The sequence below is a fragment of the Schistocerca nitens genome, chromosome 6, assembly GCF_023898315.1.
Source record: "Schistocerca nitens isolate TAMUIC-IGC-003100 chromosome 6, iqSchNite1.1, whole genome shotgun sequence".
Taxonomy (NCBI): Eukaryota; Metazoa; Arthropoda; class Insecta; order Orthoptera; family Acrididae; genus Schistocerca; species Schistocerca nitens.
In genome coordinates this window covers 590,609,255-590,624,104 of record NC_064619.1, presented here as the reverse complement: position 1 = coordinate 590,624,104, position 14,850 = coordinate 590,609,255, and positions in this window count along the sequence as shown.

Genomic DNA, 14,850 nt, shown 5'->3' with positions numbered 1-14,850 from the left:
TCGGTTCAGAAAGCCCACGGAGACTTATGTATCTCATTCACCTAGTTTCACTTTCTGCGGATGTGGTGATGTGAGGTAGTGGTGTAAAGTGAATTCAGTTTAAACGTTTGAAACATCTTCCTGTGAAGGAACTGGTGGACTTTGCAAGTATATGGGTATTTACTCTCCCAGCTGTTAAACTGCAGTTCTTGGCCTATGAAGCTCCCACGCCAGAATTACCGTCCAAAGACGATCATCACTGACCAAGGCCGTCTTTGTGTCTCCTAACGCAAGTAGTTGCGGTGTTGGTCCTTCCCCATCCATTTTGGAACGAACGCTGTGGACGAACTTTCATCGTACAGTCATTTCAAACAGTGTTGTGAACTCTTGCAAGTCACTAACTCGCACAAAAATACTTTTTTGGAAGTCGTATGGCTCCCTAACATTGATGAGCCAAATAACGTTGGTGAAAACGTGGAGTCAAACAAATACCGAGCAGCGCATATGAACCGTTTTCGCCCTCATGACGACGTATAGAGAGCACCACCATTTGTCATGTGTTACCGACTGAATATGTCTCTAACAGGCGATATCATTCTCATTTAGAAGTAACAGATCGCTAAGATTCTTCTCTTTGTGTAACGTCAGCATCCACATTTTATATTTCTATGAAGACAGGAATTCGAAGTATCAGTTACACGTAGTAGAGTCGGTGTCACTTATCAGAGACAATAATACGCATTCCGCATCAAGTAAGGAATGATGGCACCTTCCATACAGCTCTTAATGCCTCATTAAATTTCGGCCCTTGAGCTTTCTATGCAGTTACTATAGTTTTAGATCTAATGATTTCCCGTGCCAGATGGGATGCAAAGTTATTAAATAGTTTTATGCTTTCAGACTGGCCTCTGAACCTGAAAATAAATGAGTACAGAAATAAAACACCATCAGCGAAAGCCGTCACTTTATTAAGTTCTACGTCCTTCTTACCGTCTCATCTAACTTCAGCTATGTTATAAATAAGTGGGCAAACTGCCAAATCAAAGTTGCTAAAAATTACTTACAAAAACAACAAAATGTTTTCCTAAAAATTCAATTTACTTTTGAATAACCGCTACCGGTTTCAACATAATTAAGTCATCCTCAGATGTTTCGTTCTGTTGGTTTTCAACCGTATGCGAAGTACCCATTATCCAGGAATTGAACGGAGGTTGCCTCCAGCTGACCAGTACTTCGCGTGTGACAATCAGCAAAGGACACTGTGTGTCATCGATGACTTTATTGTGTCGAAACGGGAAATTTTGTGAGTAAAGTTACGATTCACACTGTGTTTGGTACATGATATTATACGAATTTTCGAGCACTAAATTGTCTACAATTATTTAAGATTACAGAATCCACAACTTACTCTGACATAAGCTACAAAATAAGCTTAGTTCAGTTCGTTTCCCTGGTAAATGATGACAGGTGTAACAGGTTGGTGACCACTTAGGATCTGAGTGTTTGGATCGAGTACGGTAGCTTCATGTTGTCGTACAGAGCTAAAACTGAATTGAAAACGTTACTGGTGCAAACGTATACTTCCTAGTTTCACTTTTAAGTGGCACAAGCTTTCCTTCTCTGCTATAGCAAATATTAGCTCATTTCGCTAACCAGAGCCGTCCATGTAATTTACTATGCAAAACGTCGAAACTATATTGTCTGGGGACGTCTACGAGATGGCAGCCAGACTTTAATACAGAACTGTGCTCGCCAAAAAATGTAAGCGTAAAGACACTTCTTTTATCAACAGGAGAGAAGAAACTGAGAGTCAAAGCCCTTTATCTTAGAGTTGCGATGAAGCCGAGACAGAAGAAAAGGGGAAAGTAAATATTTGTCCATCACAAAGACATAAGAAGCGATTGTAGATGAAATCCAAGTTAGAGGAACATAAATACAGACGCCAAATGAGGTAACGCTAGCAGGCGACTGCAAGGCTATGCAAATAGAAGCTTTAAACTATGAAGGTTATTTGAAATTCAAAGTTACCGTCCAAAGAGTAACCTGTCCTCCACTTGCGACCACAGTCAGTTTCATTATGCGTCGCATACCTACACACTTACTGCCATCCATACCATCCATAACATAACATTCCATCAACTCGAGAGTTCCTTCTGAGAGGTCTGGGATTCAGAAAGTTGAAGGAAATTATGGGGCAACACAACTAGCCCTGCACGTTAAAACTACTTAAACTTGATGGCAGTTTTTTTCACATTGGTATTCTAAAGGACTATCTTCAAAGAAGAAAGGAACGAAAATTAGTTTAACATACAGTCGATGTCGTGATCCCTAGAGACGGAGCACATGCTAGGATTGGAGAGGTATGGGAAGGAAATCGTCTGTGACATTTCAAAGGAAGCATCCCGATATTCCCCTAACGCTATTTTGAGAAACAACGGACAACCTAAATCCGTGTGGGCGGACGGGAATTTGAACCACTGTCTCCAAGAATAGATGTCTAGTGTCTTTCCGCTAGATCACACCTCTCGGTGGGCAGATTCTTGGGGAGCATCACTATGCTATGGTGATCTCAGAAGCGGAATGAAGTTTTCACAGTACTGAAATTACCTGACGACATACACTACCGTTTGTGAACATTGTGACACCAAGATGGTGACATACGATTAAAAGAAAATTTATTGCAGACGTTAGGGACATGGCAACACACAAATGATTAGAATTACAGAATTTTAGATGTAGCTTGAACACAAGAATTTAACAATGTGTGAAGCCGTGGTGTGGAGGGTTTTAATTTTTGTTTCGTACGTCAGTTCTAAAACTCGAAGCTGAACCACGCCACAAGGGTCTGTGAATTATTTAATTGAGCAAACATAAAATAGTCCTAAACATATTATTCGCTATCTGCAGTCGGCTTTTCCAGATTTCAGCCCGCTACGGCTGAAATATAAATTCCTACGCACTACTTGTAGGGAGTGAGGAAGTATCGAAAAATTGAAAGTTTGCTGTTTTTAATATCCTTAAATATTTTAAAAATCTGTGGTTCGTAAATATAAATACTTTACTGCTCTAAGCACCACTTGCCACACATTTAGATCTATCTACATATGTACTGTATGATTACTCTGCAGGTTTAATTGACCACCTTCAAACTCTTTCTCTGCCGTTCAACTCGCGAACAGTGCACGGGAAAAATGAATAGTTGAATCTTTCTGTGATTAGGATGATCATTCCTCCCTATGTAGGTGGGCGCCAACAAAATATTTTCACACTCTGAGGAGAAATTTGGTTATTGAAAATTCTTTACAAGATCCTGCCGCAACGAAAAACGCTTTTTCTTCAATGATTGACACACCAGTTCATGTATCATATCCGTGACGCTCTCTCCCCAATTTCGCGACAGTACAAAACTAACTGCCTTTCTTTGTCCTTTTTCGATGTCGTCCATCGATCTTGTTTGATGCGGATCCAACACCACACACCAATACTCCATAAAGGAATGTACAAGCACAGTTTTGGGCAATCTCTGTAGCAAACCTGTTGCATTCTCTCAGTATTCTTCCAACATATCGTAGTCTTTGGCTTGTTTTACCCACAACATTATCTACGATCGTTCCAACTTCAGTTAGTCGTAATTGTAATACCTAAGCATTTAACTGAATTATCAGACTTCACATTTGTGTGACGTATCGTGTAACCAAAATTTAGGGAATTCCTCATGTGATTATTTCGCATTTTCCATTATTTAGAGTCAACTGCCACTTTTCACACCATGCAAATATTTTGTCTAAATCGTTTTGCGATTTGTTTTGTTCATCTGATGATTTTATAAGACGGTAAATGACAGCGTCGACTGCTAAGAATCTAAGAGTGCTACTCAGAATGTCTCGTAAATCGTTAACATAATTATATCAGTAAAAGCAGGTGGTCTATAATACTTTCCTGAGGAACGCCAGATATTACTTCTATTTTACTCGATGACTTTCCGTCGGTCACTACGAACTGTGACCTTTCAGACAGGAAATTACGAATCTAGTTGTACAACTGAAAAGATGACCATACGCATGCGATTCGATTAGAAGTCACTTGTGAGGTGGTTGTTATTGTTGTGGTCTTCAGTCCTGTGACTGGTTTGATGTGTACGATGGCAAGAACTATGCCACTTACATGAAGTCATTAAAGATCACCAAACTCACTTTGAGCGAACAGTAGGGCTGAACAAAAATAACTGACAAGGCACAATGCATCTTGAAGAGGGTATAGTACGGACACATTGGAATAATTAATATTGGGTGATGGTTTTAAAGTAATTCACGCGACGTGTAAACTTTGTGGAAACGTGTCGATTGACTGGAGGCTAGTTTATCGCAGGGCAGTATTCAGTGTTGACCGCGGCCGGGTGGCGGCAAGCATCTGGGCAGCGGCGAAGAGAAACGACAATAAGCAGCTTAGGGCGGCTCAAACTCTGAGAAAGTGGTAACGGGGCGCGGCCACCAGCTGCCTTAAGGTGAGTGACAGTGAGGGGGTGGTTGAACCCGTGCTGGTGTACCGGGAAGCAGACGGAGACCTTGTATGGCTGTTGATAAATGTCCGTATTCCCGTTTTCAGTGAAACACGCGAGAAAGCCGCGCAAAGCACCGGTGGAGCGGTCAACAGAGGCTGAAATATGCGTGTTCTAGACTATAGCAACTTCACACTGAATTCATGGTCCGCAGAGTCTGAAGTAAATCAGGCGAAGAGCGACAGAATAAAATACGCCGGCCTCCAAGGGGAACGTAGGACCAAGTATTCTTCTAGGAGTTAGAATTTCGGAAAAATTGGTGTTTTATGCAGATGCTAACCTTGATGGGTGGCCTGGGAGGAGATAAATAGCAGAAGTTGAGAGGAAGGGAAATTTTGTGTGAATTTGTTCACTTCCCACCAGAGCAGGCATTGGTCGGCGTTGGGAAGCGACGCATAATTAATGCGACTTGCGCTGTAATGGGCGTAAATGATTTTTCTGGAAGGGAAACCGAGGCGAAGAGCAGACTGGCAGAAGTCTCCGTAGAGTTTTTCCGTTCCCAGCTTGACTAGAGTCAGGACATGGCGCTCTTTACGCAGCTTGCCTGAGAGAGAGTGAGCATCTCTGCAGTTTAGGACTTAGCAAAAGGAACCATTGAGCTTGGAGATAGAAAGTTTTCGTTCAGCTATGTACTGAGCAAGATAGCTAGGAGTGAATAGACGAGCGCAGCCTTGCAGCACCACGAGGCCGGCCGACGTCCGCACAACGACGCCACCCCGCCACGCTGAATTCGGTGATATTGCGCTCGCTCCGGCTTGAGTCAGGACACTGATTAATTTGTTGGATCACGTCGGCAAAGTTTCCGCGAGGGTTTCATGGGCTTTGTATTGTAGAATTCTTCTCGCACTTGGCTTTACGCCTGGGTCAGTCGATAGGAATTAATTTTGATTTATCGCCTTTTACTCCACGTAAACGCAATTTATTCCCACTGTCTGTTAGGAGAGTCATGTAATGTGATTATTGAAGGTCGTTAGTTAAAATAAATTTGTGCTAATCGACTGCAACTGTTTTCAATCAAGTAGTTGAAATCCCAAGTCACTTTCTTAATTAATTTTATGTTCAACATTTGCATCTGGTGTCCAATAGCTGAACATCAATGTGCACCCCTTTTTAATTAAAAGGGATCAATTAATGTCAACACTGCCACCGCAGTTCAATCAGGAGTCACAGTGCCTTATTACTTTCTTTGCGTTATCTGATATTGCGGCAGTTTTGCATTCTCTGTTGATCTGTTAGTCAATTAGCTGGGGTGAACACTCGCCAACACCAGATAAGTGACGGGTGGGGTGTTACAGATGCAGCTCTCCATGGTACTCTATCCTGTGCAAGCTTCTTCATCCCCAGTACCTACTGCAACCTACATCCTTCTGAACATGTACTACCAACCGATCCCTTCTTCTAATCAAGTTGTGCCACAAACTCCTCTTCTCCCCAATTCTATTCAATACCTCCTCATTTGTTATGTGATCTACCCATCTAATCCTTAGCTTTCTTCTGTAGCACCACGTTTCGAAAGCTTCTATTCTCTTCTTGTCCAAACTATTTATCGTCCATGTTTCACTTCCATACATGGCTACACTTCAAACAAATACTTTCAGAAACGACTTCCTGACTCTTAAAACTATACTCGATGTTAACAAATTTCTCTTCTTCAGAAACACCTTCCTTGCCATTGCCAGTCTACATTTTATATCCTCTCTACTTCGACCATGATTAGTTACTTTGCTCCCCAAATAGCAAAACTCATTTACTACTTTAAGTGTCTCATTTGCTAATCTAATTCCCTCAGCATCACATGTCATAATTCGACTACATTCCATTATCCTCGTTTTGCTTTTGTTGATGTTCATCTTATATCCTCCTTTCAAGACACTGTCCATTCCGTTCAACTGCTCCTCCAAGTCCTTTACTGTCTCTGACAGAATTACAATGTCATCGGCGAACCTCAAAGTTTTATTTTTTCTCCGTGGATTTTAATACCTACTCCGAATTTTTCTTTTGTTTCCTTTGCTGCTTGCTCAATATACAGATCGAATAACATCGGGGAGAGGCTACAACCCTGTCTCACTCCCTTCCCAACCACTGCTTCCCTTTCATGTCTCTCAACACTTATAACTGCCATCTGCTTTCTGTACAAATTGTAAATAGGCTTTCGTTCCCTGTACTTACCCCTGCCACCTTCAGAATATGAAAGAGAGTATTCCAGTCAACATCGTCAAAAGCTTTCTCTAAGTGTACAAGTGCTAGAAACGTAGGATTGCCTCTCCTTAATCTATTTTCTAAGATAAGTCGTAGGGTCAGTATTGCCTCACATGTTCCAATATTTCTACGAAATCCAAACTGATCTTCCCTGAAGTCGGCTTCCACCAATTTTTCCATTCGTCTATAAGGAATTCGCGTTAGTATTTTGCAGCTATGACTTATTAAACTGATAGTTCTGTAATTTTCACATCTGTAAACACCTGCTTTCTTTGGGATTGGAATTATTATATTCTTCTTGAAGTCTGAGGGTATTTCGCCTATCTCATACATTTTGCTCACCAGATGGTAGAGTTTTGTCATGACTGGCTCTCCCAAGGCTGTCAGTAGTTCTAATGGAATGTTGTCTACTCCCGGGGCCTTCGTTCGACTCAGGTCTTTCAGAGCTCTGTCAAACTCTTCACGCAGTATCATACCTCCCATTTCATCTTCATCTATATCCTCTTCCATTTCCATAATATTGTCCGCAAGTACATCGCCCTTGTATAATCCTCTATATACTCCTTTCACCTTTCTGCTTTCCCTTCTTTGCTTAGAACTGGGCTTCCATTTGAGCTCTTGATATTCATACAAGTGGTTCTCTTTTCTCCAATGGTCTCATTAATTTTCCTGTAGGTAGTATCTATCTTTAAAAAAATGGTTCAAATTGCTCTGAGCACTATCGGGCTCACCTTCTGTGGTCATAAGTCCCCTAGAAGTTAGAACTACTTAAACCTAACTAACCTAAGGACATCACTTCGGCCGGCATCTATCTTACCCATAGTTATATAAGCATCTACATCCTTACATTTGTCATCTAGCCATCCCTGCTTAGCCATTTTGCACTTTCTGTCGATCTCATTTTTGAGACGTTTGTATTCATTTTTGCCTGCTTCATTTACTGTATTTTTATATTTACTCCTTTCATCAGTTAAATTCAATATTTCTTATGTTACCCAAGCATTTCTAATAGCCCTCGTCTTTTTACCTACTTGATCCTCTGCTGCCTTCACTACTTCATCCCTCAAAGCTACCAATTCTTCTTGTACTGTATTTCTTTCCCCCATTACTGCCAATTGTTCCCTTATGCTCTCCCTGAAACTCTGTACAACCTCTGGTCTTTCAGTTTATCCAGGTCCCATCTCCTTAAATTCCCTCCTTTTTGCAGTTTCTTCATTTATAATCTACACTTCATAACCAGTAGATTATGGTCACAGTCCACATCTGCCCCTGGAAATGTCTTACATTTTAAAACCTGGTTCCTAAATCTCTGTCTTACCATTATATAATCTATCTGAAACCTGTCAGTATCTCCAGCTTCTTACATGTATACAATCTTCTTTTATGATTCTTGAACCAAGTGTTAGGTATGATTAAGTTATGCTCTGTGCAAAATTCTACCAGGCGGCTTCCACTTTCATTTCTTACCCCCCAGTCCATATTCACCTACCACGTTTCCTTCTCTCCCTTTTCCTACTATCGAACTCCAGTCACCCATGACTATTAAATTTTCGTCTCCCTTCACTATCTGAATGATTTCTTTTATCTCATCAGACATTTCATCAATTCCTTTGTCATCTGCGGAGCTAGTTGGCATATAAACTTTTACTACTGTAGTAGGCGTGGGCTTCGTGTCTATCTTGGCCACAATAATGCGTTCACTATGCTGTTTGTAGTTGCTTACCGGCACTCCTATTTTCCTATTCATTATTAAACCAACTCCTGCATTACCCTTATTTGATTTTGTATTTATAACCCTGTATTCATCTGACCAAAATTCTTGTTCCTCGTGCCACCGAACTTCACTAATTCCCACTATATCTAACTTTAACCTATCCTTTTCCCTTTTTAAATTTTCTAACCTACCTGCCCAATTAAGGGATCTGACATTCCAAGCTCCGATCCGTAGAACGCCAGTTTTCTTTCTCCTGATAACGACGTCCTCTTGAGTAGTCTCCTCCCGGGGATCCGAATGGGGGACTATTTTACCTCCGAAATATTTTACCCAAGACGACACCATCTTCATTTAACCATACAGTAAAGCTTCATGGCCTCGGGAAAAATTACGGCTGTAGTTTCCCCTTGCTTTCAGCCGTCCGCAGTACCACCACAGCAAGGTCGTTTTGGTTAGTGTTACAAGGCCATATCAGTCAATCATCCAGACTGTTGCCCCTGCAACTACTGAAAAGGTTGTTACCTCTCTTCAGGAACTACACGTTTGTCTGGCCTCTCAACAGATACCTCTCCGTTGTGGTTGCGTCTACGGTACGGCTATCTGTATCGCTGAGGCACGCAAGCCTCCCCACTAACTGCAAAGTCCATGGTTCATGGGGGGGCTTGTGAGGTATGATGTTAAAATCCTTTTGGAAATCTAAGAATATGGAATCAATTTGAAGTCCCCTATCAAAAGCATTCATTACCTCGTGAGAATAACGAGCTAGTTGTGTTTCCTCATTGGTTTTAGTGCATGTGAGAGTGCCTGTGCGATAGAGTAATTGTGTGGTCATTTCGTGTGCATGCGTGTTCGACAGTTTTCGTTCTTATCCACATTCTTTTATTTTAATCATTGTAGGGCGCTGATAACCTGGCCGTTGGGCGCCTTTAAGGTCCTGAAACCACACCAAGAACGACGTTTTCTGAATCTGCTTTGGCTGTTCGTCAATAAATCGTTTGCTTCGAGATAACTCATAGTGTTCTAATGCAGTATATGTTCCAGAGTCCATCGACATTAGGGATATGGGTCTGCAATTCAGCAGATTACTCCTATTTTCTTTTCTGAGTACTGTTGCGACATGTGCAACTTTCCAGTCTTAAGGTAAGGATCTTTCAACGAACGATCGGTTTATATGATTGCTAAATATGGCCCTATTGTATCAGCATACTCTAAGAAGAACCTGACTGGCATACAGTCTGGGTCGGAGGCCTTGCCTTTATTAAGTGATTTAAGCTTTTCCTACACCGAGGATATCATGTTGGCAGTTGTTCTTGGTTCGAATTATGAAATACTTACTTCGTCTTCCTTGGTAAAGCAATTTAGAAAAACCGTATTCTGTAACTCTGCTTTAGTGGCACCGTCATTAGTAACATCACCACTATTATTGCGCAGTGAAGGAACTGACTGTGTCTTTCCGCTGGCGTACCTTGCATACGACAAGCATCTCCCTGGATTTTCTGCGAGATTTTGAGACGGACTTCCCTTGTGGAAAGTATTAAAAGCATCTCGAATTAAAGTTCGCGCTACATTTCGAGTTTTTGTAAATCCTCAGGGTTCTGCTTTATTTCAAATTTGTCATGCTTTTTTCGTTGCTTCTGCAACAGTGTTCTGACATTTTTAGTGTGACATAGGGGATCAGTACCACCTCATCTTAATTTATTTGGTATATGTCTCTCAATTTCTGTCTAGATTATTTCTTCGAATTTAAACGACATAAGGTCTACGCTTACATATTCAGAGTGGAAGGAGTGGAGACTGTCTCTTAGAAAGGCCTCAACCGAATTTTTTTATCTGCTTTTTTAAGTAGATACGTTCTGCGTTTATTTTTGGCTTGTTTGGGTGTCACGGTATTCAGTATTCATTCTCGCTACAACAGCCTTGTCGTCACTAATCCCTGTGTCCGTCATGACACTCCCTATTTGCTCGGGATTATTTGTTGCTAAGGGTCAAGTATGTTTTGGTAAACATTTACACTTCGAGTGGGCTCCTGAGCTAAGTGATGAAAATAATTTTCTGTGAACGTATTCAGAAAGACTTCAGACGACATTTTAAGCCTTCCTCCGGCTTTCAACATGCATTTTCGCCAGCAATTGATGGTAAATTGACGCGACCGCCAACTGTAACTGTATGAGTGAGGTACCTATTTGAAATGAGACCCGGCTTTATCCAGGTTGCTGTACATTAACTACTTGAGCTCCAGTGCTTTCTATTGGCGCTAGGAGCTCTGGTTCTTTTCCAATACAGCTGCGTCAATCTACAAGTAGTTCGAGTCTCGGCCCGGCACACACTTTTAATCTGCCAGGAAGTTTTACAACTGGGATACCAACTGTGTCAAAGTTCAATTATCTAAAATTCCTTTTCTGCGAAAAACTGTTCGAATAGTTCAAAGGCACAGTTTAGTGCGCCTAAAAGTACTAGATTTTAATATTGCACTTCCCACATGGATTTGGAATATGGCGACGCAGAAGCTGTGCTAGGCCGAAACGAAAGAAGAATTCAGTTATTTGCTGTTCACTACAAAGTTCAATTTCCAACAGTTACATAAAATTGCTGTCTTAAATTTTCCCGTCATCACTCAAAGGACTGTCATATATTGACGACTTAATGGTTTGTACGCTGTTACGCACTCCGTAACAGGTAACCAGAGACACAAAGCAGAGAGCAGTCAAAAGTGTAGCGTATAGGTTACCAGAGATAAATAATAACACTAGAATCGCAGATACTCTGGGCAGCTGTCCCAAGTTCAGAGAATTGACTGGGAACTCCATCCAATGCCGAGACGCTGTTGTAAGATGCCACAGTAGAAGATGGCCACGAGAAGGCACGTGTTGGCAGAGTCAGCAAGCTTGATACTTGCTCCTGATAACTGCAACGTCAGAGGGATTACACAGGTTACAGTGGTACTACAGTAGTCCCCACCCACAGAAGGGCGGAGGAGGGAGCAAGTCGCGTAAAACACTGTCGTTGCTCGCCATAATAGGAGTAACAATGACGTTTGCTTTCTGTTGATGTCGAACTTGGAGTTTGTTAATGTAAAAGTCCAGAAGCATCCCTATGTCTGCTGCTCTCAAGTTAGTACTTAACATGCTGCTAGTGTTCTCTACCTCTGTTAGCGCCCACCCTGGTGGAGTCAGACACTGACTTCAGTTGTGCAACCAGATGTCTCCTTTGCTTTTTCTAATGATCAAGCCGGCCGAAGTGGCCGAGCGGGTCTAGGCGCTACAGTCTGGAACCGCGCGACCGCTACGGTCGCAGGTTCGAATCCTGCCTCGGGCATGGATGTGTGTGATGTCCTTAGGTTAGTTAGGTTTAAGTAGTTCTAAGTTCTAGAGGACTGATGACCACAGCAGTTAAGTCCCATAGTGCTCAGAGCCATTTGAACCATTTCTAATGGTCAGAAGTAGCCTTAATCGTAGTAGTTAGTCTGATCGCTAACAAATAATGTTAATCAGACCCCTTAATTCCATGTCTCTCCTGCTGGAAGCATCCCATCATGTCCCAGAATCCGCGCCTCTCATTGGTGCTCTGTGAGTGTTTGACGCTGATCCAAATCATTAACCTGCCTTCACTGGGAATTTGTCTTTCTGCAATTGCTGAGCAGCAGTACGCAATGTGTTGGACGAGTCCCGCTTCAACTTGACGCACAATGACGGTCGCATACCTGTTAGCTGCTACCGTGGTGAACGCATTCGGGCAGCGTGAATTGTTGAGCGGAACATCGGACAAACGCCAAGTGTGGTGAACTAAGGCGCCCGTTTTCTTTAACACGCGATTGTAACGCAGTGGTTTTGTAAAAACACGTAACTCATGTGGTGAGACCACAGCGTCTGTCCAGACTATTCCTCGCCACAGAGGAAGAGAGAGTAATAAAATCAGTCCTTTCTGATCACAGACTCGAACGCCCGATAAAATTCCGAGTAAACTGATATCATACTCACACTGGTCCTTGTCATCGATGTTAATGATTCATTTAATACTGTTAAACTAATTTTCCCAGGTCCGCAGACGCTACGGAGATATTCTCAACATAGAGGGACATCTGTTGACAGAGGCAGGACATTTTGGCATTACTCGTTTGCTTAGTACAGAAAACGCCACTGTTTTCCTTCGTTCTGAGAATCCGCGCCATTTCGGGCCACCGAACTTGATGGCACGAACTTGACTGCTCCAGTCGGCCAGAACAGCAGGTACGATTGCACCTCCAGGCCCTTTTGTGTTGGCTACAAGGACTTTCTCGTCTACCGTGGAGATCTACTGTCGTTCATCGATCGAATCTTTAAGGAGCCCGGAGAGCACATCTCTGTCCCATTCCGTTGTAGTTCCTAAAGGTGTCGACATCGCGAGGTTCGTCGTGCAGCAGTTACCGCCATTATGTCGTAAGTGTTGTAAGTAGGCTGTTTAGGTTTCTATGTTGGTAACGCCACGCACTGCTCTGTGTGAAAATCGCTGAGTGCGCTGTGTGCAGTCTGTGGCTGGTTGACTCATTGTTGGAATATTCGCTTGTGTAGTGTTGGGCTGTTGGATGTGAACAGCGCGTAGCGTTGTGCAGTTGGAGGTGAGCCGCCAGCACTGGTGGATATTGGGAGAGAGATGCCAGAGTTTTGAGAGGTTACTATGAGAGCGCGATGTGGACGTGCGTCCGTAAGAAAGAGGAAATTTGTTTAATTGAATGTCACAAAATTACATATATGTTATGACTTTTGAACGCTATTAAGGTAAATACATTGTTTGTTCTCTATCAAAATCTTTCATTTGCTAATTATGCCTATCAGTAGTTAGTGCCTTTAGTAGTTAGAATCTTTTATTTAGCTGGCAGTATTGGCGCTCGCTGTTTTGCAGTAGTTCGAGTAACGAATATTTTTGTGAGGTAAGTGATTCATGAAAGGTATAGGTTATTGTTAGTCGCGGCCATTCTTTTGAAGGGATTATTGAAAGTCAGATTGCGTTGCGCTAAAAATATTGTGTGTCAGTTTAGTGATGATCAGAATAAGTAAAGAGCAAACTGTCTGAGTACGTTGAGTTTGGCTCAGCTGTTTGAAAATCAAATAACGTAGAACTTTGCCAATACAGTCATTCTTAATTTTTTAAGAGGAAGTTACAGTGCTGCTTTCAACTTCCTTGACAACAGCCTCGATTTGGCACCCGCGAGCTGCTCGTGATGTTTAGAATTACGACGCTTATGCCTTTACGAGGGTTGCGACTGTGCTGTTACTACGTCTGCTCCGCGAGGTATCTGCGCTAGAGATCGACATTCAGTGTATTACTGAGATCGTATTCTTCACCCATGGCCAGCTTCTTTCTTTATAGTGACTCACGTTAATTCATTTCTGCGCCCTCCTGCTCTTTGTTCTGAATACGTAATTGTTTGTGTGAACTTTCGTTCTTTTGACTCGTCCTACAGCAATCGACTGCGTTATTGTGAGTGATGACTTAGGAACCTTTTGACAGAGCTACTTCTCATTCGCATGTCCATTTCAAAACTGATGCATTGTCAGACTGTCTGACTACCATTGGCCTGTAGCGTCCCTGCTGCCCCCTTTTATTATTCAATAATGCAATACAAGGCGCCGAAGCACCTGTTCAAACACAGAAGAGGAGAGATGACAGAGATCCCAGTCACAACTACATATGCACACCAAACAAACAGACTACACGATCTTCCTCCCTCTCTATCGGGGGCAATCCGAACAGCAATCGCCGATCATGGAAGTTTTAGAGTCCGAGCCACTGTCATATTTCAGTAGGACAATGCCCAGCCACATGTGATGCCGATTGTGAAATCCTCCTTAGAACGAGGATAACAGTGACGCCACTGTTTTTCCCAAGTTACCTTGGACCAGACACATGCGAATGCAAAAATATTGTTTCTAAACCATTAATGTAGGTTAATTCTGCTGAGTAGATCTCGTACGTAAATTCTTCCACAAAGTACTTCTCATTTCTTTTTGTTTTTAGGTATGTTCTGAACAGAGGTCGCATTTTGGTAAGCATGTTGCACGAATTAGACACCAGGCAAATTTAAAAAATTAATCAAACTTGAAACAAACTTTTGTAACTAAACCAAATGCAACAACCAAAATCAAATTTCATCTTGACGTGTGTCGAGCCATTGTTGCAGCAGACATACCATTCAGAGCAGTTGAAAATGTAAGTTCAAAAGTTTTCTAGAGAAATACTGTCACCGCAGCATTCCCTCAGAATCCACACTGAGAATGAACTGTTTAGATTCTTTATATGAAAAGACATCGAACAGGATAATGGAAGATTTAGGCGATTCATACATGAGGATCTCTGTCGATGCGACAACTGACAGACAAGGTCGATATGTGACTAATTTGATTGCTGGAAAGTTAGATGCTGA